The 25,188-nt window shown below is 52.4% G+C and overlaps 1 pseudogene; it reads right to left on the bottom strand.

Annotated features, from left to right (window-relative positions):
* Nucleotides 1-4,083: 4,083 nt before the first annotated feature.
* LOC128902717 (endoplasmic reticulum aminopeptidase 1-like) lies at nt 4,084-20,621 on the bottom strand (annotated as a pseudogene).
* Nucleotides 20,622-25,188: the final 4,567 nt, after the last annotated feature.

Here is a 25,188-nt window from a genome sequence, read left to right as displayed (position 1 = left end):
AAATAAGAGTTTCCTGCAGGTAAACAGAGAAGGCCATTCCCAACTTCCTGTTAAAAACAACCCTCCACCAGAAAACCACCCACCTCCAAGATTTCAGCTTCGCTTTCTTGACTAACTGTCCCTTCTGAGCACACAGTAGTAATAATTTCTCTCCTTAGAGCAACTGGCTTACGCTGCTTAGCATAGAATCATAGGATCACAGAATCTTCATGGTTGGAAAGGACCTTTGAGATCATCGAGTCCAACCATATACACAGAAAAAACCCCTACAGTCTCTGCCACTAGAGCCTGCCCTGAAGTGCCACATCTGGTCGTTTCTTAAACACCTCTAGGGATGGTGACTCAACCGCCTCCCTGGGCAGGCTGTTCCAGTGCCTGACCGCTCTTTCGGTAAAGCAATTCTTCCTAATCTCTAATCTAAACCTCCCCTGCCGCAGCTTCAGACCATTTCCTCTGGTCCTGTCGTTATTCACCTGGGAGAAGAGGCCAACCCCCACCTCTCTGCACCCTCCTTTCAGGGAGTTGTAGAGGGCAATGAGGTCTCCCCTCAGCCTCCTCTTCTCCAAGCTAAACATGCCCAGCTCCCTCAGCCTCTCCTCAGATGCCCTGGTCTCCAGACCCCTCACCAGCCTGGTCGCTCTCCTCTGGACACGCTCCAGCACCTCAATGTCCCTCTTGTACAGCAGGGCCCAGAACTGAACACAGCACTCGAGGTGAGGCCTCACCAGTGCCAAGTACAGAGGTACCATCGCTTCCCTGCTCCTGCTGGCCACGCTATTCCTGATACAAGCCAGAATGCTGTTGGCCTTCTTGGCCACCTGGGCACACTGCTGGCTCGTGTTAAGCTGGCTCCACCAGCACCCCCAGGTCCTTTTCTGCCGGGCAGCTTTCCAGCCACTCTGCCCCAAGCCTGTAGCGTTGCTTGGGGTTGTTGTGACCGAAATGCAGGACCCGGCACGTGGCCTTATTAAACCTCATATGGTTGGCCTTGGCCCATGGATCCAGCCTGTCCAGGTCCCTCTGTAGAGCGTTCCTACCCTCCAGCAGATCAACGCTCCCACCTGGTTTGGTGTCATCTGCAAACTGACTGAGGGTGCACTCAATCCCCTCATCCAGATCATTGATAACGATATTAAACAAAACCAGCCCCAAAACTGAGCCCTGAGGGACACCACTGGTGAGCGGCCGCTGAGAGGATTTCACCCCATTAATCCCAACTCTCTGGGCACGGCCATCCAGCCAGTTTTTAACCCAGCGAAGAGTACGCTTGTCTGTGCCATGATTCGCCAGCTTCTCCAGGAGAATGCTGTGGGGGACGGTGTCAAAGGCCTTACCAAAGTCCAGATAGACAACGTCCACAGCCTTCCCCGCATCCAGAAGGCGGGTCACATGGTCATAGGAAGAGATCAGGTTGGTTCAGCAGGACCTCCCTTTCCTAGAGCCATGCTGGCTGGCCCTGACCCCTTGGCTGCCCTGCACTTGCCGTGAGAGCTCACTCAAGATGATCCTCTCCATGATCTTCCCTGGTACTGAGGTCAGGCCGACAGGCCTGTAGTTCCCCGGATCCTCCTTCCGACCCTTCTTGTAGATGGGTGTCCCATTAGCCACCCTCCAGTCATCTGGTACCTCCCCTGTTGACCAAGACTGTTGATAACTGATGGAGAGGGGCTTGGTGAGCTCTCCCGCCAGCTCCCTGAGTACTCTTGGGTGAAGCCCATCCAGCCCCATCGACTTGTGTGCGTCTAGGTGCAGAAGCAGATCACTGACTGCTTCCTCCTGGATTATGGGTGGGCTGTTCTGCTCCCCATCCTTATCTCCCAGCTCAGGAGGCTGAGCACCCTGGGGATAGCTGGTCTGACTGTTGAAGACGGAGGCAAAGAAGCCATTAAGGATCTCAGCCTTCTCCTCGTCCTTGGTTGCAACTTCTCCCCCCCCCTCCCCGCATCCAGTAAGGAATGGAGATTCTCCCTGGCTTTCTTTTTGTTGATGTATTTATAAAAGCTTTTTTTGTTGTCCTTAATGGTAGTGGCCAAGTTGAGCTCCAGCTGGGCTTTTGCCTTCCTAATTTTCTCTCTGTATAACCTAATGAGATCTCTGTGGTCCTCCTGAGTTGCCTGTCCCTTCTTCCAAAGGTGGTAAACCCTCCTTTTATTCCTAAGTCCCAGCAGAAGTTCCTTATTCATCCAGGCTGGCCATTTTCCCCCCCCTTTAGACTTGCGACGCTTGGGGACAGCCTGCTCCTGGGCCTTTAAGATTTCCTTCTTGAAGAGCGTCCAGCCTTCCTGGACCCCTTTGCCCTTCAGGACAAAGTCCTGAGTCCCCCAAGGGACTCTCTCAACCAGTGTCCTGAACAAGTCAAAGTCCGCCCTCCGGAAGTCCAAGGTGGAGGTTTTGCTAACCCCCCTCCTTACTTCGCTACGAATTGAAAACGTGACCATTTCATGATCACTAAACCCCAGACGACCTCCGACCACCACATCTCCCACTAGTCCTTCTCTCTTTGTGAGCAGTAGGTCTAGCGAGACACCTCCCCTGGGAGGCTCCCCTACCAGTTGTGTCAGGAAGTTCTCTTCCATGCACTCGAGGAACCTCCGAGCCTGCCTGCTCTCTCCTGTGTTGTATTTCCAGCAGATACCCGGCAGGTTGAGGTCCCCAACCAGAACAAGGGCTGGTGATGGCGAGACTTCAGCCAGCTGCTTACAGAAGACTTCATCTGTCTCCTCGTGCTCGTTGGGTGGTCTGTAGCATACTCCCAGCACAACATCTCCCTTATTTGCCTTCCCCTTCGTCCTTACCCATAAACACTCGACTTTACCATCGCTGGAATCTAGCTCCATACAATCAAAACATTCCCTAATGCACAGAGCCACACCCCCGCCTCTCCCTCCTTGCCTGGCCCTTCTGAAGAGCTTATAGCCATCCATCGCAGCATTCCAGTCGTGACAGTCATCCCACCACGTTTCCGTGATGGCCGCTACCTCATAGCTGTCCTGCTGCACAACGGCTTCCAGCTCATCCCGTTTGTTGCCCATGCTGCGTGCATTCGTGTAGGCGCACTTGAGCTGGGCTACCGACTTCACCCCCACCCTTGGCCCTTTATCCCTAGGCTCGTTACTAGCGGGCCTGGTTTTATCCCCTTCCCCCTTCGTTTCTAGTTTAAAGCCCCGTCCATGAGCCTTGCTAACTCTCAGCCTAGTGCCCTTTTCCCCTTTCGGGATCGGCTTTTCCCATTCTTAGCGAGCAGGCCCGGCGTCCTGCAGATCAAACTACGATCACAGAACCCAAAGCCCTGCTCGTAGCACCAGTTTCGGAGCCAGGTGTTGATCTGTCCAATTTTCTTGTTTACCCATTCGTCAGTCCCCAAACAGGAGGGACAGAGGAGAACACAGTTTGTGCTCCCGAACCCTTGACAAGCCGTCCCAAGGCCCTGAGATCTTTCTCCATTGCCCTCGGACTTCTGCTCTCCAGCTCCTCACCGTCTGCCTGTACGATCAAAAGAGGGTAATAATCGGAGGGACGTTTCAGGCCAGGAAGCTTCCCGGCGGTATCCCTAACACGGGCCCCAGGGAGGCAGCAGACCTCCCTGTGGGAAGGGTCCGGCCTGCATACGGGACCCTCCGTTCCCCTCAGAATGGACCCCCCTACGACTGTTGCCCTCCTCCTGCTCTTCACAGCAGCAGTCTTAATGCGTGGAGCTGGCTGCTTTGGCGACTCCCCGGATGGGGCTCTATCAGCATCCTTAGTTCCCTCATGGTCCGTCTCCAGAGGCCCGTATGTGTTCTGTACGGGCAGCTGGGGGGGCATGGGGGGTCTGGAGGGGACCTCCTGCTGCCCCCAGCAAGTACCCGCTTCCATTCCCCGCCTCCATTCCCCGCCCTCCTCTCCTAGTTCCCCTCCTTCTGCCTGGTGACAAGAGGGCAGGGGATCATGACCTACAGGCAAGACGTAAGGAGCGCAATGCCCGTCTGTCCTGTTGAGTGTCAATGGGTACGTGTGACAACAGTTGCATTTCGATTAGGTGAAAAAGGGATAATGAAAAGCAAAAATTCCTGCTGAAACAAACTGCTGGTTAATCATCTGAAGTATAATCCACCAACTGGTTTTTTTTTATTTTTGCACAGAAAATGTACGTACTTGTTACCTAAAAGCACAAGAATATTTCCAGTGCGGGCAAAGCATCCACACCGGCAGCAGGAGGAGCCGGGCAGGACTCGGCGAGAGGGTGGCGTTACGGGCACCTCGGCAGCGTGCAGCCACCGCAATGTCCCCAGCCCTGAGACACCGCCAGAGAGCTCGCAGGGATGGGCCTCGTCGTATTTACTTTGATTGAGGCAATTTTAACTACACTTGGTACTTGGGGGTTTTTTAATTACCTGACGCTTGATCCAAGGTACAGGCTTGTCAAAATTACTCCCCTGGGAACACAAACCCTAAGGATAAAGACGCGTCCGCAACGCGGCAGGGCTGTAGCGCGTGTCAGTGTCGAGTAGCGCGGCCCATTGTACCTTTGCAGGAACGACAGCGAAGGGTCAGCACCTGCAGGTGGGAAGTTCCTCTGGGTTGTTCATCTCACAGTACCTTCGGCTTTTTCAGAAGCAATGCATTTCGCATTTCTAGCAGTCACACAACCCCCGCCCCCCCCGCCTTAATTCACGCCACAGCATCCCCCTTCTCTCAGAAGTGTCACCTGGGGAGACACCAGCGAAAGGACCGGGTCTGTTCCCAGCAAGCCGCAACCGTGAGACAGACAAATCCTGAGCAGCAGCAGCATTAGCCCGCCTTACAGTGCCTCCCAAACAAATCTATCCAATTGAGCTGTCCCTCCAGCCCTCCTTTTTCATGCCTTTTCAGTTACTTCTGACAAAAATAAGCAAGGTGCCTTAATTTACAGATGGTTGTTTTGCAGCCATGTCTTGACTTTCTCCAAATTTCTATCCATCCATTGTATGTTGTCTTCAATGGTTTCGATAGCTTGCTGGACACAGCGAAGCTGTGCGCTTCTTTCATCCAGAGAACTGAAGAATTCTTTCACCTGTTGACAAAAATGTGAAAGAACAGTCGATGAAGAGGCGGCCACCTCTCCGTTGCGCAGGAAGACCAGAAGAAACTTGTGATCCTCGAACCTGGCCTTGGCTCTGCCCCGCCTCCCTTCCTCCCTGCTCCCCGGCCCGCCATCCCAAGAAGAGTTTTTTGAAACGGTTTCGTAGCGGCTCGATCTCACAAGCCCGGCAAGATCACATTTCAAATTCGACCATAAAAAAACGCAGCTGCAGGAGCTGTCGTCTGGTTCCTGCTCGTTCAATAAACCCGTGTGGCCGTTTCAGCCGTGGCAGCTGCAGTGTTTCAGCGCAGACGTCACCGGGGAGACTGAGCGTCCCCTGCTCTGCCCGGTGGCTGCTCTGCTCCCGAACACACCTTCCCCCGAAGCTCGGCCGGGTGCTCCTGCTGGTACGGGCGGGACAACGGTGTGGGACAGACAAGAGACCGTGCGGCTGTTACTAGAGTGGCTCAAGGAGAGCCACTGACCTTTGCCTGCCGGCAGCTCCAGACCATTTGGAGGCGCAGCAGAAGCGTAAGTGTTGATGGCAAAGCACTTTCGGAAGTTTTCCCTACACAGGGACGTCTGCACCTCCTTTCATTTTTCTAAAAAAAACCCTCCAACCTCCTCCAGTGCTTGGGGAAGCCGCTGCTCTCACCCTTGAAGCACTTGGGAAGGCAGCCACTGGAAACCTGGAGGCTGCTTCTGCTCCTTGAATTCACTGCATTCCCCGCGGCTGCTGCAAGTATTGGCAGCTGCCTCTTTCACTTTTTTTCTTTTTTTTTTTCTCTTGTTTTTTTCCCCAAGGAGGCAGTCCTGATCACAAGGCTCAGGCTTGAGCTGGCGTTAATGGCAGACGCTTTTAAAAGATACAGTGACTGTACATACTGTACAAATTAAAGACATCATTTTCTGATAATTTACCTTGATGAGTGTGATACAAGACGCAAATACTTGTACAAAGTACCACAGAGACACAAATAGGATACAAGGAAGGGAGCTGCTGGATTTTCTCCCTCAGCCTCAGAGTGACTTTGCCTGGATTCAGAGACTCGTGCCTGAGTCCCACGGATCCCCAGGGAGACACAGCCACATTTCTGGGTAGGACACGGAAATGTCCCTGCAGCCCCTGCCACTGGCCAAGATGCTGCTCGTGACAGACTGGGAGAGTCCGCTCAGATTTAAAATGAAGACTGAAGACCGTATTCTATATTCTCTCCTTTTATATTTAATATGGTTGCATTACTTAGGCCTGTGTTTTGCCGTAAAGCAGAAAAGTCTAAACTGGCAACAAAAATTGCAGCTTCTGAAAAGGCATTGTCAGGAATGCCATTATATCTGCACGTGGGCCAGTCTGGGTTTTTTACCATCGACAGGGATTGTGGATTAAGTCGACAAAATCATTATCCTCTGTGACACCCAGGAGCGCGGAGAATTTTCCCCAGAATAGAGGATACAGAACAGCGGTGTATTTCTCACTGGCCTTCAGCATTTGTCTTCTGTACAATCAGTGAACAGACCTAACGGTTTTTTCTCACTGTTCTCCAGAGTCGGCAGAAAAAACAGAGGCAGGTAAAGCACGAACGGCAGACAAACGTTGACACGCTGCACCCAGGCCCGCTGCTTAAACAAAGAACATCCTCCTCCTGGGCATTGGCTTAATGCTCTCCCTTCAGTAACCTAACTCATCACCAACACCATCGTTTCGCAAGGAAAACGCAGGGTCTTACCCTGACGCTTCATAACTGGCCGTGCTTTTACCATGTTAAGATTTAATCCCAATTTTAATTTCAGCTATACTACAGCTATGTTTTAAAACCAGAATCTGAATGGCTCACCTGTGCAAGCTGTGACCTTGTAGAGTACCGACTTGTCACTCCAGTGACGATGGTGGCTATGGAATTCGAACCAAGTTCAAATCTGGCAAAAAGAACCACCGATACTCAGAAAATGCCTATTTTTGGAGCCAGTAGAGTTTTAAAGTATCATTGGATAGAGAGAGCAGTAAAACAACTTCTGTTCCTTACTTTTCTACGAATTTCTCCCAATTTGCTTTCAAAAACGTCCAAGCCAGATGATAGCCGGCTGGGTTTTTGGAAACAAATACAATAATATGTGGAAGATCCTGAGTTCTTACGATGTCACCACGCAGACCTTGATCCATTAACCTAAGAATCAATAGCAGAGACGGAAGTTGTTTAGACCAGGAGATAAACCTGGCAAATTACTCATTTGGTACCGAGTTTTTGGTTGGAAGTTCCTTTTTCTAAAGGTCCTGACGCGTCATTTCTGCCGGGTCACTTCCGACTTCTCACAACAAACTCCTCGGCCACATCCATCTTTCCCATCGCTGTTATTTTCACAGTTACAGCTACTTGGCAGACCTGTATTCTAAATACCAAGCATAAAATCGGGGCTACAGTTTGCTCCTACTCAAAATCTCCAAATTAATGACAGTCCATCCGCCCCCTGAAAGAAAGGTATTTGTTCTACACTACGTGCCAGTGGAAAATTCGGACCTGCAAGTGCCCGAACAGCAATGCAATGCAGAGAATAAATAATGACATTACAGAAGAGCTAAAGCACGTCTCCAGTGATACGGGGACACAGCTCCATCGGTGTCGCATGCTGTCACCCCCATCAAACGGCGGAAGTCACAAAACGCGTGGTTTGCAGTTAACCCCTGAAAACCTCAGTGGTGCTCAGCTCGCTTAAAAGCAGGAAACCTCAAATTTTTATAAGAAACGTACAGCATGTGTGCCTGTAATCACAGTCACTAGTAAGGTAAATGAAGAAGTGTCTATCAAGCAAAGATCAGGTATCTTGCATTTTGTCCTAATTTGCTGCTGCAAATTCTGAGCGCGTTGACTCCTGGCACCAGAACACAGAAATGAAAAGGTGCAGCCACTTCCTCTGACCATATTACCTCTACAAAGCGTTTGATACGCCATGAAATGCAAAAGCTCTGAAACGAGACTCTGAATAATTCTATTTCCCGTTTCAATGGTCGTAAAGTTTCTCCAAACACCTTGCTCTTCCTGTGTGACTACTTACCACTGAAGCTTGTCCTTACTTCTGCTGAGGCTGAGAGCCCATTCGATGTCGTCTCTCTCTACGCTGAAGGAGTGCAGTCTGTATTTACTGAGCAGGAAATCCCAGCCTTCGGATGTTTGCGCTCCGACAGCATACACTGCTGCCTTCACGTCTGCTGGCAAGCTACAACGAGTTGAAGACCACGTTACTCTCCACGGCGTATTTAGGACCACGGGTAGAGACATAACCACGTCACCGTCGCACGTCCACTCGCACGGCGGACAACTTATTCAAAAATACTGGTCCCTGGGGGGTATCAGACAGGGACCCCTGCCGCTGTGAAACACTTAAGCGTATCAGGCTGTATCTCAGTGTTGCTCCTGCCTTGGAAACAACTCCCAGAAATTCTGGACTCATCATTTTTTTTTTTGTCCTTTATTTTTGTATGCTCCTTTCATGGCTATGGCCAGTGAGATACCGATACGGTCCCCTTTGGCCTGCCCAGGACAATCTCTCAGAGGTACTTTGGAGGGTGTTTTAGGGAGTTCTTCCACCATGAGGAGAAACAAACATCAGGTGAAGTTCATGAACAGTAGGGAACTGGTTTTACAGCGGCTATAGGTCAGTCTTCAGACATGTAAATCGGGGAATACATGTTATCTTCGCTTTCCAGAACATCTTTACCAAGCCAAGTTGTGGAGTTCCACATGATGTATGCGCTAGTTTGGGCACATATCATGCACCAAACTGCGAAGGCGCTGGGAACGTGAAGTCTAAGTTAGAAAACCACGAAGGCTCAACTTCAGCGCACGGAAAGGACTGAAGTTTAGCTCTTTTTGTAAATTAACTCTACTGGTATTAAACAGAGTATCAGAAAAGGCAGTAATAGTTACAGAACAGACCTCAAGGTCCCGTTGGATTTCTGCCATTCTGTAAAATATCCTTTGGCTTTGTCCACGCACGGCTGGTACCTGTGCACGCAGGCGAACAGCAGCAGCGAGTGCCTAAGAAATCTCTCAGACACTGAGCCTTCATCGCTCCAAGACTGCTTGTCAATCAGGTCTTTAAACAGATTGACTATATACTCCTAAGACACGGAAACAACACAGATATATTTTAAAGTGCGTTTTATAGGGTACAGGCAGAGTTAGAACATTCTCGATTTTTAAAACCTTACCTTTAACTGTTTCTCTGTACCACCCGTATCCCTCCTCTCCACAAGCCTGTATATAGGAATCAGCTCGCTCATACCCTGGAGTACAGGCATGATTTGTCTTTCGTGTTTCAGGTACAAACTCAAATCAAAAGCTTTGGAAATCGACAATTTGTTTACGCTAAGCAAGCAGACGACAGGGGATAAAACAAGTTATAATTAAAACTTAAAAGCAAAAGCTAAGTCAAATGTTTTGCGGAAAACTATACAAATAGGAATGCCTTAAGAGTATTTTCAAATCTCTTTTTAACTCTGCTTTTGGAAGTGAAATGTTGCTCAGCAGCTACCCAAGCTATGAAACCTAACATTTAACCTTTGAACTAAGAAATGGACTGTAAGAGAATGACCTCGGAAGATCGACTTTTTCCCCGCCTCTCTCACGCGCCGAGGTTATCCCAGCAGAGCCTCTCCCTCCTGCCCTCTCCCACTATTGCTTTTGCTCTGCAAACCACACACGTACAGAAGGAATCCCACCACTGAGATGACCTCCTCGGCAAAACACCCTTCCAGCTCAACATGTAGATATTTGGCCTGCAGTAAGCCTCGAAGCTACAACGCCAACTGCTCCTTCACTGTCTTTACCTGACTCGGCAAACTCTCTCCTACCCCTGCCAGACACCTCTCAACGGTTTCTTCCAAGAGCAAATAGAGAACTCCCAAGAGGTCTTTGCTCACTCCCCCTGCTCGTTTGTTCATCCTTCTGTGAATCCTTTTCTTCGGACTCCTTTCCATGTCAGCTCCCTGCACACGTTCTCATTTTGTCCTTATTCACCCGTCTCTTCTGCCTCAAAATACAAGTATGCTCTAGTCCCGCATCACAAAATGAACTCTGCTTAACTCAATTTGCATCTCTAGCTGTCCCTTCCTCCTTCGCTCTCGAAGCTCCTCGAACGTGCTGAAAATCTCGCTTCACTCTCCTCTTTCCAAACGAGAAAGACCTTTCCTCTGCTGTCCAAATGAACATCGCAACTAGGCCTGCTGACATCCCCTTCAGCTGCCAGCTCAAATTCATACGATCTTAATTATCGCCCATCTCCCTGCCACTGCCCTCTTTCTCAAACACCGGGAGCTCAGACCGGGAATTACTTCGGCCGGTTCCTTAGTTCTCTGAGCTGCGCACAAACGTTGGGAAAGCGCCTCTAGGACACAGCCTTTCCTAATGCATCCCCGGGAACCAAGATTAAGCCCGATCAGAATCACATCACGTCTTTATGACTGTAACAGCCTTGTTTCTAAACAACAAATGGCACCGGGATCTTTCCAGGTGCAAAAACATTATCCTAGTCCTTCACGCTTCACGCTTCACACTGGCATCCTTCCCTTAGCCAACAACAAATATTGAACACAACATGTTTCGCTAAATAGGGTTAGATAAATCCACTGCAACCAAGAAAAATCCTGGGCTTACACTGCTGTAAGCAGGAAAAGAATACGCTCTCCACCTTCTTAACAGATTTAAGGAATACTACGTACTTATCGGCACTTCCTTCCCCAGTGGTATATATGCAGAAACACAGAGTTTGTATTTTCTTCAGACTTGGGCAGGCGGCCATACCTCACGAGCTGGAATACGTTGTTAACCAGACTGGCTCTGTCGTTGCTGCTAATTGCTGTGTGGTTCTCTTTCAAAAGGTTAATCAGGCGATCCCATCCGTCATCTTCGTAGTGCACAATGTAATACCCATTCATGTCCACGTTGAATTTAACCCACTCCACCTCTTCCGGGAGGATAATGACATCTGGAAACGAAAATGGAACTCCTTTTTTTTTTCTTATTGATTCAAACACATCCTCGTACTACACCCAATGACAGTGTTATTCTCATTTCAGGCATTTAAAGAACACAGGAACACGGTTTCTAAATACATGAACAGATTGACGTCGTGGTATTACGGGGCTGACAAAAAATTGCTTCTCCGGTACCAGTAGTTCCAGTTCCCCGGTCCGAAAAAAACTGTGCAAAACTAAAAGGCTTGCAAACAAACGTTGAATACATTAATCTCCTATTTCGTCAAAGAAATTACCTGCTTTAGTTGTCATCAAAAATCTCTCCACCGTGTCAGATTTACTGGTAATGTAGGTTAGAGGAACGTGCCACGAGTACCTATTGCAAAACAGAAGTGCTTTGTTTAATGAAAGAACTTCACAAAAGCTTCTCCAACTTGTCCCACTCCAACCGCTGAGTAATACCTTTGCCCGCGCGGTAACGGCAACGCGCTGCACTCGCACCTCTGCGCTCAGCGCAGAGCCAGAGGCACCTAGCCAGCTTTCGTTTTGTTTGCTTGGGGGATGACTGACACTGAAGCCGCAACACTACAAACTTTCCAGCCTGGTCCCGCTGGCACGTCTCCAGCGTGGGCTCGCCCAGAGGCGCAGACACGGCAGCTCTGCAGCTTCTGCCACCGTGGCCAGGCGTGCGGGGTCCAAGGACAGGAGTGCTACCGATCCCGAGCTACACCGGGAAAGCCTCCCAGCCAAACAGCTCAGGGAGCGCTCCTCGAGAAGCAATTGTAAGAGCTCTTACTGGACATCACTGTCTGCCATAGGACAGTATTTCGGTTTGTGTGCTGAGATTGCCCCATTTTGTTTACCCTGTGGACAAGGCAGCGTCTACTCCCTTCACGTAGCGCTCCTGCTGCAGGTGGACGTTCTTCCCTCTCACTGTGACAGTTACCAGGGGAAAGCCTTTTTGCAGTGTCCAGGTGTCCATCATTGCCCTCACGTCAGGAGGTTCTCTGTTAGTCCAGTGCTGGTTTTTAGTGAGGGAAAAAGACAACACGGAGGAAGAGGAAGAAGACAGGAGTACACTGACAGTGAAACAGAAGCGGGTATGTCAGAACTCTAAAAGGCCCTCGGTATTGGTAAGCTCTACATAGGTGCGGTTAGACTGGATGACATCTCCAGCTGTTTATTTTGTGGGCGGTCTCGTATAGTTAATGACATCTCATTAAGTTCTGCTGCTTTGCAATCAGCCCTGGGCACAGGAGTAGGATTTCTGTCCGATGTCAGAGAAAACAGATCTCCCGTGGAACTGAGGAAACTTTACACTCCCTAGGACCGTGCTCAAGCGGTAAAGGATGCTTTTGGAAGGGGCACGGATCAATGCCACGGCACGGAACAGTAACATCAGAGGGCACAGACACGTGCCAAACTCCTAAGCACTGGCAGGTGGAAAACCAGATACTTACTGCACTTGAAGATGACTGTTGGCTGCTTCTGCAAAAACCATCACCTTGTAGTCCATTTTTATCGTTACCTATTGTAGGGCAAATCTGAAAGGAAAAAACCCCAAAGTTTTGGGTCATCTCGCTTTGATGTCATAATCGTAAGTACTGGCCACAGTCCTCAGTAATATATTAGAGACAAAACACCAGAAGTTACGAAATTTGAAAAAAAAAAAAGAGAATAAGGAATACTTGCATTTGTCATGCTGTTCCACAAATCTTCATTTTTTGTATTCTGATAGCTGTATTTCTGCAGCTACTGGACAAGTCCAGCTTTAAACACATCAGCAGTCAGGTAGTCCCTCAGCATATTTAATACGCAAGATCCCTGAAAAAAAGAGTCACAAAGTGTTTACACAACTACCCCTTTAGCTGGCAAGGTGCTTGTTTCAGAAGAGTTCCAGCATACCACTAATCTACATAGCAGTTCACTTTTCTACGTCCCTCTGAATAAAAAAATACCCAGGTTTTATGCATATTGAAACAGTACTTTGGTCTTTTTGTGACGATTGCTCTTAAAAATATCACCGATTGAGCAAGTGATGTTATTGGTTTTTTTAATTACTATACATGCCAGCACCACACGATGCTCCAGTGAAAAACACTCCTTGGGTTAAGACCCTAAAAAAGTGGTTTAAGACTAAATTGATACAGAAGAGGTAGAAGAAGCAAAGGCTTCCTCATTTGAGAAATCGAAAACGCAACTGCCCTTTGAATCCACCCAGGTGTTTCCAACAAGGCATTATTCCAGTCATAAAACAATTAACACCGTGACTCAGGGACATCTTGTATGTAGGGGTAAAATCAGTAAAATACAATTGACTAGTACAAGCAGCACAACTGAAATCAGCAGCAGTTATGTACTTTACCTTCTCATAGGAAACGCTATCAAACATTTCTAAAATTTGAGCTGGATCTTCCACAGAAGTAGATATAGCGTGTGAGGAATTTAAGGCATCCACTGCCATGGCATCAAAACATCTCCGTAAGAAATAGTCTTCCTGATGGGAGGCAGAACCAAATATTACTACTAAATTTTGCTCGGTGACTACTGAATCCCTACGCGTTCACTTCTCGGTCCGTTCCCCATGATCTTTTAAGCCACACAAAGAAAAGAAGACTCAGCTTCCTTTTTCTTCCAGAGCATAAAAATAACCTCCAACCAGTAGAACAGACAGCCAAGTGACTTCTGGTGTTTTAAACTAACTTAAATAGTTGAGCTAGTGAGACTTCAAAATAACTCCAAAAAGACACCTGCACATTCCAACAGTTTGATGACAGAGTGGTCAGTAAGCGTAAAAAAAAATTAAAAAAAAAGAAAAAAAAGGAAAAATGTGAATTTCCCTATTATCGTAGCCACTTAGGCTATGGCAAAATTCTGCCCAGATGCACCGTCCATCTGACTTCGGCAGAAAATGTCACGTATCGGGCCTCTGCTAGAGCTAGTGGAAGGATTTTGGTGTTTTCAAATCTGACCCTCTTGGAAGAAATCAGACAAAAGAATTTCTTTACATTTTTGGAAGTCTAAGTCTCTTCAAAAAAAGAATACGTTTGCACCGCAATCGTTAACTTCCGTCATCAGTTCACGAAAACATTTACATATAGTTAAATCCATATTCCTATCCTTCCCAGTTAACGTCAGATCATCCTATCAAACAGAAATTTAAAAGTGGTTCACAGCACTAATCTGTTTCATCTTTGTCCTTACTCAGTAGTGGATTTAGAAGGCAGTTATAAAACAAAAATACAGTAACAGCTGCTTACAACTCTCAGTTCTGGATGGGTAACGCTGACTGAGACGAACTCCATAAACTTCGCAAACCCTTCATTTAACCACAGGTCATTCCACCACTCCATGGTAACAAGGTTGCCAAACCACTGGGGGAAAAAAAAAAGGACTTCTGACATTAAATACACAATTTCTCACAAAGGTTGCATTGCATTGAGAGGGCTGGCAGATGTTATTGCTAGACCACTCTCCATCGTCTTTGAAAGGTCGTGGGGAACAGGAGAGGTGCCTGAGGACTGGAGGAAGGCTGACATCGCTCCAATCTTTAAAAAAGGCAAGAAGGAGGAGCCAGGGAACTACAGACCGGTTAGTCTCACCTCTGTCCCCGGGAAGGTAATGGAGCGACTCATTCTGGATGTCGTCTCCAAACACATAGAGGAACAGGAAGTTATTGGAAGTGGTCAGCATGGATTTACCAAGGGCAAATCATGCCTGACCAATCTGATAGCTTTCTATGATGTTATAACGGGTTGGCTGGATGAGGGGAGAGCCGTAGATGTCATCTACCTTGACTTTAGCAAGGCTTTTGACACTGTCTCCCACAACATCCTCATTAGGAAGCTGAGGAAGTATGGGCTAGATGAGGTGACAGTGAGGTGGATCGAGAGCTGGCTGCGCGACAGAGCTCAGAGGGTTGTGATCAGCGGCACAGAGTCCAGTTGGAGGCCTGTAACCAGTGGTGTCTCCCACGGGTCAATACTCCGTCCAGTTTTGTTCAGTATATTCACTAATGACCTGGATGATGGGACAGAGTGTATCCTCAGCAAGTTTGCTGATGATACCAAGCTGGGAGGGGTGGCTGACACTCCGGAGGGCCGTGCTGCCATCCAGCGTGACCTGGACAGGCTGGAGAGCTGGGCAGAGAAGAACCAAATGAGGTTCAACAAAAGCAAGTGCAAGGTCCTCCACCTGGGGAGGAAGAATGCTAAGCACCAGTATAGGTTAGGGGTGGACCTGCTGGGAAGTAGTTCTGAGGAGAAGGATCTGGGGGTCCTGGTAGACAGTAAATTATCCACGAGCCAACAATGTGCCCTTGTTGCCAAAAAGGCCAATGGAATCCTGGGCTGCATAGGGAAGAGTGTGGCCAGCGGGTCGAAGGAGGTCATTCTCCCCCTCTACTCTGCACTGGTGAGGCCACAGCTGGAGTACTGTGTCCAGTTTTGGGCTCCCCGCTTCAAGAGGGACAGGGAACTACTGGAGCGGGTCCAGCGCAGGGCACCTAAGATGATTGAGGGACTGGAGCATCTCCCTTATGAGGAAAGGCTGAGAGAGCTGGGACTCTTTAGCCTGGAGAAGAGAAGGCCGAGGGGAGACCTTATTATGGCATATAAGTATCTAAAGGGTGGGTTGAAGGAGGATGGTGCCAGACTCTTTTCATTGGTTCCCAGTGACAGCACGAGGGGCAACGGGCACAAGTTAGAACACAGGAAGTTCCGTTCAAATACACGGAAAAACTTCTTTACGGTGAGGGTGACAGAGCACTGGAACAGGCTGCCCAGGGAGGCTGTGGAGTCCCCTTCTCTGGAGATTTTCAAGACCCGCCTGGATGCAGCCCTGAGGGATGTGCTCTGGGCAATCCTGCTTTGGCAGGGGAGTGGGACTAGATGATCTCTAGAGGTCCCGTCCAACTCTGAAGTTTCTGTGATTCTGTGATTTATGAAGCTGCATTTAGGGTATGTTATTGACCGCTACGGAACCTTTTGCTAGTGATACAGCTTGCTCTGGCCTCTTCCCATTGCATTCTCCTTTTAGCAGTAATACAGCAAAACATGGGCTTCTACTCACATTCCACTCACAAGAAACCTTGCAAAGAAACCCCGTTTGGCAGGGAAGCCACGTACGAAATGGCACACCTTTCCAAACTTCCATGTTCCCATTTTGGCGGCCTAAAATTAATTTCAAGGGCTGTCAACGGTGCAAAGGCCCCACAGTGCTGGAGCTGCTGGACTGAACGCAATTGTACCTCCAGCCCTGCGCGTCGGTGCAGCCTGCCAGCACTCCTTCCCCAAAAGCAGTCCTCCTCGTTCACAGACGAGCCCTCAAGCAGAGGCCGCTTTTTTCAGCTTCCAGCTCCAAGACCCTCCTCCCCGCACAGCATCCATCAACCCTGACCCCTCTGCAGGCCCTTCTGAACTCCTTATTCTTCCCCAGATCTCACCTGATGAGCCAGCTCATGGGCTATTATCATAGTAATCCGAAGTTTAGAAGACGCCGAGGACTTTTCAGGGTCATACAACAATGCGGATTCCCGGTATGTGGTCAGTCCCCAGTTTTCCATAGCACCAGACTGAAAATCAGGAAGAGCTGCTAAATCTAGAAAAAAACATTAAAATACTACTGGTATCGTTTTCCTCAATAAAGAACTCGCTTACCTGCTCCTCCCACTTCATGACTGCTCCCACATAAGCACAGGTATCACACACACTTCTAAAGGCTCTCTTTAATGTAATTGCAAAAACATACTTTCAAAAAAAGCTCTACACAGAAGACAAGGATCTTCAGCTCCCAGTGGAGCTTTTCCTCAAGTTCTGGCAAGCAGACACTTACTCCAAAAGCCTCTGAGCCAATCTGGGCCCTGTCTTAATACTCTAAATTTCTGGTTTTGTGGTATTTTACTGTCGGTGCTTAATAATGTTCTTGAATGCATGAAATTATTTAACACTTACCTTGTTTCGGTAAAGGATATGGAATGCTGAAGTAATCCTCATAGAAGTCTAAAAGTTTCACCGCAGCATCCAACGCGTAATCAGCTTGCTTGATCTTGTCTGGCACCGTATACACAGAAATCTACGGCAGACAAGCAGGCAGCACTTCAACCCCAACATCAAAAGCTTACAGAAGTTGCTCTTTACCACAGTTACTTCGATGACCATAAAAAGGGACACTAGAGCACATGCCTATCACGTCTCGTACACGGGCTACTGAAACATTTGCAGAAAAACATTATCGGAATTAGGAAAACAAGTGTTAAAACTCACCCACGAGAACCACCACACCCCTCCAAAGACTTCGACTATTTCCAGCCCTACCACGATAGAGTCACTCAACTGACACAGGTTTCCATTAGTGCTGATACTCCATGAAAACTGGAGTTCATTTGTGTTTAATTATACAATCTTAGATGAAACAAGCTGTCACCAATGCATGTAACTGTCTAAGAAGTAAGCCCGTTACCAAAAACCCGTGAAACTCACAAAGCCCAGAATGCAAATTGATCACCCAAGTACAGAATCAATTCCTTTCTCTCTTTTCCCTCCTGTAAAACGTCGAGACATATAAATCAGATGATCTAACTGCAAAGTAAAACATTATGTATTCATACAGACTTAAATACAAAAAAGCTCTTAGAAAATGAGACAGAGTTACCTTAACTCCGCGACTGGTTATTTTGCTGACGGATTTAAAGTCCGAAACGATAAAGGCCACGAGGTACGTACTCATCTTGACAGTGGTATCAAAATGGTCCTCAACAAGCCAGGGAGTTAGATTCACAGACTTCACCTAAAAAACGAGCACAGCGCATCACCCAGTGTACTACCTGCGAGGACCCTGGCACCAGCAGTTGCTGTCTTTCTTCTCACTTTACAGATACTGCATTTTAAAGATAGATACTACGTTACAGTTTAAAGATATTACATTACTTTACAAAGACATACTGGAAAAAAGCCATCCCCGTGCCCACCCTTCCCCACAGCGAGAACGGAACTGCGCATACGTATAGACATAGGGGCACTTCCATTCAGAAGCGTTACTTACTTCTACACCGGTAAAACCAGAAAAACAAAAACGCTGTTGAGCCCACCGATGGAATTAATCTCTGCTCACACCGATGGAATTAATTAATCTCACACCGAGGGAATTAATCTCACACAACTTTAGCTGATCAGCAGCTGTATAAATCTCAGCAGCCGCTGTTACACGCGAGAGAAGCGAGCTCCTCCAAATCGTGACTCAGCTACCTCGGGTGTGTGGTTTCGCATAAAATGAGGCACTGTTGGAGGTATCCATTTCCCCTCTTGGTTACAGAGAGCCCTAGCTGACCAACTTGACCGGCAACACGTTTAGCCCCACTGAACTGTAACACTGGCACTCACTCCTTAGTCATTTTTTTATCTGTTTCTCTACAAAAGAATTGATTTTTGTTACACCAACTTTCCAGACTTTTCATTTTTGAAAGGTACTTGGGTGAGGGGTGGGAAGTGCCGTTCCCTCGTATAAAGGTTAGTTTCCTTGCAAACCAGCAACTAATAGAACAGAAGAACTTACGGAGAATCTCTTACGCCCAAAGGAAGATCCAATGTACAAAACACAGTTAAGCCCATATATGCATACGTATTTATAATCACAAACAATATCTGTAGCTACTACATGTACAGCACTCTCACTCTGAGATGTTTTTTTAGAAGTCCAAAGGTTATTTTTTTTTTTCACAGAGAAAGTCCTGTTTATCTGACAATTAAGTTAAGACACATGCATCATGTACTTATTCACACACATTTCATCATTCATCTTAAAATCTAAGATCAACATGGAAAGCATTGTGTGAGTAAAAGAAAGATTTTGGAGGCTGCGCTGTGCTGATCATTCTCACACTTCTCCTGAGAAGCAGGAACCCATACGATGCATTATTTTCTTCATTCTGTTTTAACCTTGTGTCAAGACTACCAGCAATAGCACACACACGCTAATGGGAAGGGGAGGGGAGGGGAGGGGAGGGAAGCTTGGAAAGGACCTTTAAAGGCCATCTAGTCCAACCCCCCTGCCATGAGCAGGGACCTCTTCAACTAGGTCAGGTTGCTCAGAGCCCTGCCCAGCATGGCCTGGAATGTCTCCAGGGATGGGGTGTCTACCACGCCCCTGGGCAACCTGGGCCAGTGTCTCACCAAACATGTTCAGGTCATCATTCCCAATAAAAGCAACTGCCTGAATATTCTGTTCTCCTTTTGCTTTTGTGTTTCAAAGATCATCAGTCAACAGCACATCATTAAAAGTATCCACCTACAATTGGCATATTGGACAGCGCAAGGTGCTTTGGTTCCCTCCTGATCTTAATTGAGAACCTGGCTTTGAAGGCTGGTTCATCAAAACATGGGAAGGCCATTCGCGCAGCTGTCGGCTCAAACTGTGTTGCTGCAAGCACTCTAAGTGGGGGAAAAAAAAAGGGTTACGGTCAAACACCTTCATACACACAGCGATGTCTGAAAACAGAGTAATTTCACATTTACACAGTAACTACAGGTACTACCAAAAGCTTTTGCATATCACAGAATCATAGAATCACAGAATGTTTAGAGTTGGAGGGGACCTTAAAGCCCACCCAGTGGCACCCCCTGCCCTGGGCAGGGACACCTCCCACCAGCCCAGGTTGCTCCAAGCCCCGGCCAACCTGGCCTTGAACCCCTCCAGGGATGGGGCAGCCACAGCTGCTCTGGGCAACCTGGGCCAGGGGCTCACCACCTTCACAGCCAAGAACTTCTTCCTCAGATCTCACCTAAATCTCCCCTCTTCCAGTTTAAACCTGCTCCTTCTTGTCCCACGGCTCCCCTCCCTGCTCCAGAGTCCCTCCCCAGCTTTCCTGGAGCCCCTTGAGGGCCTGGAAGGGGCTGGAAGGTCTCCCCGGAGCCTTCTCTTCTCCAGGCTGAACCCCCCCAGCTCTCTCAGCCTGTCCTCACAGCAGAGGGGCTCCAGCCCTCCAAAAAGGGTTACCTGAGTTCTCCTTCCCGGGTCCTGTAGGTGCTTTTATAAAAGCCATGGAAGGACTCGGAGAGATTTGCCCGGTACTGGATGCGGAGGGTGTAGTTGTGCCCAGCCCGCAGGGGCTCAGCGGTGAGGAGTGCCACCTGCTCCAGGGCCTGGTGCTCCACCACCCGCGCCTCCTGCGCCGGGCGGCCGTGGCCAGCCTCGACGGTGGCCCTGGCGATCCCCAGGTGCTTGCTGTGCAGGACTACCGCACTGGTCTGCCAGGTGACTGTAACCTCGATGGCGGCGCTGCCGGCGAAGGTCAGGGTGGTGAGGTTGGGATGGATGACGAGGTGGTAACGCAGTGGGACAACATCCTTGGGGAGTCTCACCCCCTGCCAGGGGAAGGGCGTGCTGTCACCGCCGAGAGCCAGAGCCGCGTTCAGCAGCCCCACCAGCCCCGCCGCCACGGCCAACGACGGCCATGGGGGCGGCCCGGCCCGCCGCCGCGGCGCCATTTTACACCCGCCGCCTGAGGGAGCCGGGAAGGAACGGCGGGAATTCCCCCGCTGGGCACAGCCCTGGGGCGCGTGGCGCGGCACCGCACCGCACCGCGCCGCACCGCACCGCGCCGCGCCGCAGCCCCGGCAGCCCCCAGACTGCCTGCCGCAGCCGCCGGCCCCCGGCGCCGCCGCTGCCGCCCGTCGCGATGGCGGGAGGCAAAGCGAAAGCGAAAGCGGGGGGCCGGGCACTCCGCGCTGCCCGCCCCGGCCCGGCCTCCGCCGTGGGTGGCTGATGCCGGCGCCGCCGGGGAAGGGGAGTGGCTGAGGCGCTGCGGGTCGGTTACTGAACGGGAGCCGCCTGGGGAGAGGCTGAGAGGCGCTGGAGGCGGAGACACCCGTAGGGGACCTGCTTTGCCGGGCCCCCCCTCGCACCCCTGCGGAGCCCCGCCGCCCCCGACAGCTGGAGGGACTGCATTGGATCCCGCTTGCGGCCCCGGGGAGCCCTGCTGTTCCCCAGGCAGCTGGAGGGGCTCTGCCGGGCCCCGCGGGGAGCCCCAGGGAGCCCCGCGGCTCCCCAGGCCCCACTGGGCCTTCCGTGGGGCCCTGCGAGGCCGGGAGAAGCCCTGGGGCTCTTGGCGGGGACTGCTTGGCCCAGCTCATGCATCAAGAGGAGTGTGGCCAGCAGGTGGAGGGAGGTCATCCTTCCCCTCTAATCTGCCTTGGTGAGGCCACATCTGGAGCGCCGTGTCCAGTTCTGGGCTCCCCGGTTCAAGAAGGACGGGGAACTGCTGGAGAGGGGACAGCAAAGGGCTACCAAGATGCTGAGGGCACTGGAACACCTCTCTGATGAAGGAAGGCTGAGGGATTTGGGTCTCTTCAGTCTGGAAAAAGGACGGCTGAGGGGGGAATCTCATCAACACTTACAAATACTGAAAGGGTGGGTGTCAGGAGGATGGGGCCAGGCTCTTCTCAGTGGGGCCCAGGGACAGGACAAGAGGTAACAGGCACAAACTTGAGCGTAGGAAGTTCCACCTAAACGTGAGGAGGAACTTCTTCACTTTGAGGGTGGCAGAGCCCTGGCACAGGCTGCCCAGAGAGGTGGGGGAGTCTCCGTCTCTGGAGACACTCCAAACCCGCCTGGAGACGCCATCCTGTGCCACCTGCTGTGGGTGACCCTGCTCTGGCAGGGGTTGGACTGGGTGATCTCCAGAGGCCCCTGCCGACCCCGTCCAGTCTGGGATTCTGGGATTCTGGGCCCCACCCCAGCAGGGGGGAGTGAGTGAGCGGCTGCGTGGTCCTGGTCGCTGGCCGGGGTGAAACCACGACATGCTGCTCTAGCCTTGCCAAGAACATGGAGACCTAAAACGCATCAAGGCCTTACTTGTCTTTCATTCCTCTATTCAGAGAAAGCAATTCCACTGCAGCACGGAAGCTTTAATTAACACCCTCCTATCTCAGGCTTGGCCAATCCATAGAGACATGACCCGCGAGCCCACATACACGTGGATGTCGCCACGTCCAGCACCTCTGGCCTTCCTGTGGGGCTGCCACCACTGGTGGGGCCACTCTCCACCCCTCCCGGCGCCCCGAGCGTGCCTGGGCCAGGAACTGCCGCTCTGCTCAGCATGTGGTGGAGAAGCAAAGGGCTCCGCCATGGCCAATTCCATACCTGGACACCCCCGATGTGGCCCCTCCAGCTCTTGGGGGGGCTGGGGCTCCACACGGTGCAGGGGTGGCCCGGCAGAGTAGGTCCCCGTGGGTGCCTGGGGGGCAGCAGGGTAGTGCGGGACGGGGAAGAAGAGCCCAAACACCACATGAAATTCCACAGTCTTTTTATTAATGGCTGGGAGACGCAGGCAGGCCGGCTGTCCTCCTCCTCCTCCACGCCCTCCGGAGCCAGGAGCACGGCGCTTGCAGGCGGAACCTGGAGGGAGGCTCTCTCACGACTGCCTTCATAATCATCAGGGTTTGAGCCGCCAGGGAAGACACGAAAGCGCTGCCGTCGTTCACCGCGCCTTCAAGGGCTGGGGTGGAAAGGAAGAGAGCCGAGGTCAGAGCCCAGGTGCACAGAGACCTCTGGACCCCTCCGGCCAGGGCCCCCCTTGGCCCCCCGGCTCTTCCCACGGCCAGGAGGGAGCCAGAGGCGTTGGCATCCGCCAGAAGGTGCTGGCCACCAGCGCCCCACGTGCCCCCGAAATGTCTCTGTGCTCTGCCCGCACAGGGAGCAGAGCCCTCCCCGGCCGGGGCAGGGACCGGAGCTCCCTACCAGGGGCTCTCCTGCTCCCCGCCAGCCCCGGCAGACACCCCACTGCCCTCGCTCACCGTCGCAGATGACCTGGAGCTCCTCCTGGCGCCCATCCCTCAGCTGCCGCCCGGCGAGCCCTAGGCACACACAGCCCGTCACAGACCCCGCTGGCCTGCCCGCCCCAGCAGCCCAACTGCCCCCCACCGACCCCACGGGCCTGGCCACACGCCCGCCTGCCCTCGGGCCCGGCTGAGCCCAGGCCGGTGCCCTGAGGGTGAAGCCCAAGGCGGCGGCCAGGGACCCCGCAAGGCTGCCAGCAGCTGCCCCTGCGTGGGCAGGGGTGGGAGAGGGCGGCAGGGAGCCCCGTGGGCGCCCGGCCCCGCGTGGGGCAGTCGGGGCTCTGCAGGCGCCCGGTGCATTCGGCAGCAGCCGTGGCTGGGGCTCAGCTGCCACGGGGCAGGGAGGGACCCGCGGCGGGGTTGTGGCTCACCGATGAATCTGACGGCCGCCTCGCGCAAGGGCTGCTGTGGGCTCCGCAGGTACGGCAGGCTCTGCCGCAGGTAATCCCCCGCGCCGCGGCTGCTTTCCGCCAGCTGGAGAGAGCAGGAGGGGACAGGGTTGGCCCAGAGCCTCCCCCTGCGCCCGGGGCTGGCCTTCCCTGCCTTCCCCTGCTCGCACGCCCAGGACGCCGCAGCGGGCAGGGGCCCAGCTGGGAGCTCCAACGCGTGGGGGGAGAGGGGCTTCTCCAGTCTGGCTGTGGGGCTTCGAGGCCGCCCTTACCAGGCACTCGCCGAGCCTCCATGGCTGCTCCGTCTCCAGCAGCTTCCTGAGCTGCCTGCGCTTCAGGAGCTTGGCCGCTCCGAGCAGGGCTTCCCGAGAGGCCTGCAGAGCAGCAGAGAGTGGGAGATGGCCCTGCCGCCCAGGGGACAGGACTGCCAGGGGGTCCCTGGGCAGGACAGGGGGGTGGCAAGGGTTGGGGGTCCAAGGCCTGGCCTCAGACACCTGCAGGCGCCCCTGGGAAGCCCAGGGGGGCTCCAGTGCTTCGGTCTTCGTGGCCGCGCACTGCTGCTCTGCTCCGCTGGACCGAGCAGGGCAGGGGTAGGACACGTCCCTGCCCACCTCCTCAGCTGCTGCCAGCTCTGCGGCTGCAGGCGGGGATGGGTCGGAGCCCTCCTCAGGGCCCCAGGTGCGGCACGTTCAAAGGGCTTAGAAATCCCCACCTGAGCCACGCTCTGGTCCCTGTCGTGCAGGTGGAAGAACAGGGGCATCATCAGGCTCCTCCCCACGTCCTTCCTCGTCTGCTTTTTGTGGCTGCTGACTGCCACCCCCATCGCATCTCTGCAGAGGAGGATGGAGTGCTCTCGCACGTCGCTGGACTCCTAGGAGGAGAGAAGGAAGAGGGGAGGACCTCAGTCCCGCTCCTCCAAGCCCACGGTGAGGAGACGAATGCTTGTGGCTCTCCCTCTGCAGTGAGGAGAACACCTCTCGGGCTAGTGGGCACGCGCGCAGAGGGACGCGCCACCCCGGGCCAGGCACACGTGCGCCCCCGGGCATGCTATCCAAGCCTCCGCTCTCCCGCCGCCTTACGTTTTCAAAGAGGGGCGGGAGCGTCCTGAGCAGCTGCAGAGCGATGGGGCCAGCCGTCTGCCTGTCCAGCACGCGGAGCATGTTGCCGAGGACAGTCAGAGCCCCTGTTGTGATGTCGCTGTCACCGTCCTGCAGTCGCTGTGTGACCTCTGGCAGCAGGCCTTGCAGTGTCGCTGCCTACGAGAAACACACCGTTTCACTCTAGGTGAACCTGCTCTGGCAGGGGGGTTGGCCTACGTGGTCTCCAGAGGTCCCTTCCAACCCCTATCATTCGGTGATTCTGTGGTTGTGTTGTGTGACGCAATCGAGGACCGCACCGGCCGACCCACGCTGCGTGTGGAGGGTGCGGGGCCAGTCGGGCAGAGGTCTCTGCGCGTGCGGAGCAGCCCAGGGCCTGGCCTGAAGCGCTCACGGGCCGCTGAACGGGGCAGCAGGGACAGCGGGCAGCGCTCCCGCCGCTCCCGATTCCTGGCAAAGCCCGAGCAAGCCGCTGCGCGCACCGCGCCTGCAGCCCAGCCCCAGGCGGACACCCGCACTGTGCCCGGCGGCCCCTGCCCACCTTCTTGGGTCTCCCGGACAGCGTGACGAGGCTGCTGACTGCCAGCCTGCGCAGCAGCACCTCCTCGCTGCTCAGGTGGGCCTGGAGGAGGGACAGGACCCGGGCATTGACGTGCTCAAAGTCGGTGTACTCCAGGAGCTGAAAGGCAATCGGCAGCAGAGTGAGAGCCCGGCACAGCCAGCAGAGCTCCCGGACGGCTCGGGGCAAGGCGCCAGGGCCGGACACAGCCCAGGCGGGAGGCAGCAGGGCCCGCAGAGGGCCCTGGCCGCCTCCCCTCTGCCCTCTGCCGCACGCAGGCAGCCTGCCTTCCCCCCGCCT

Source organism: Rissa tridactyla, chromosome Z (genome assembly GCF_028500815.1).
Source record: "Rissa tridactyla isolate bRisTri1 chromosome Z, bRisTri1.patW.cur.20221130, whole genome shotgun sequence".
Taxonomy (NCBI): domain Eukaryota; kingdom Metazoa; phylum Chordata; class Aves; order Charadriiformes; family Laridae; genus Rissa; species Rissa tridactyla.
The sequence above is the reverse complement of the archived record's forward strand: the minus strand, read 5'-3'. Positions and strand labels throughout refer to the sequence as shown.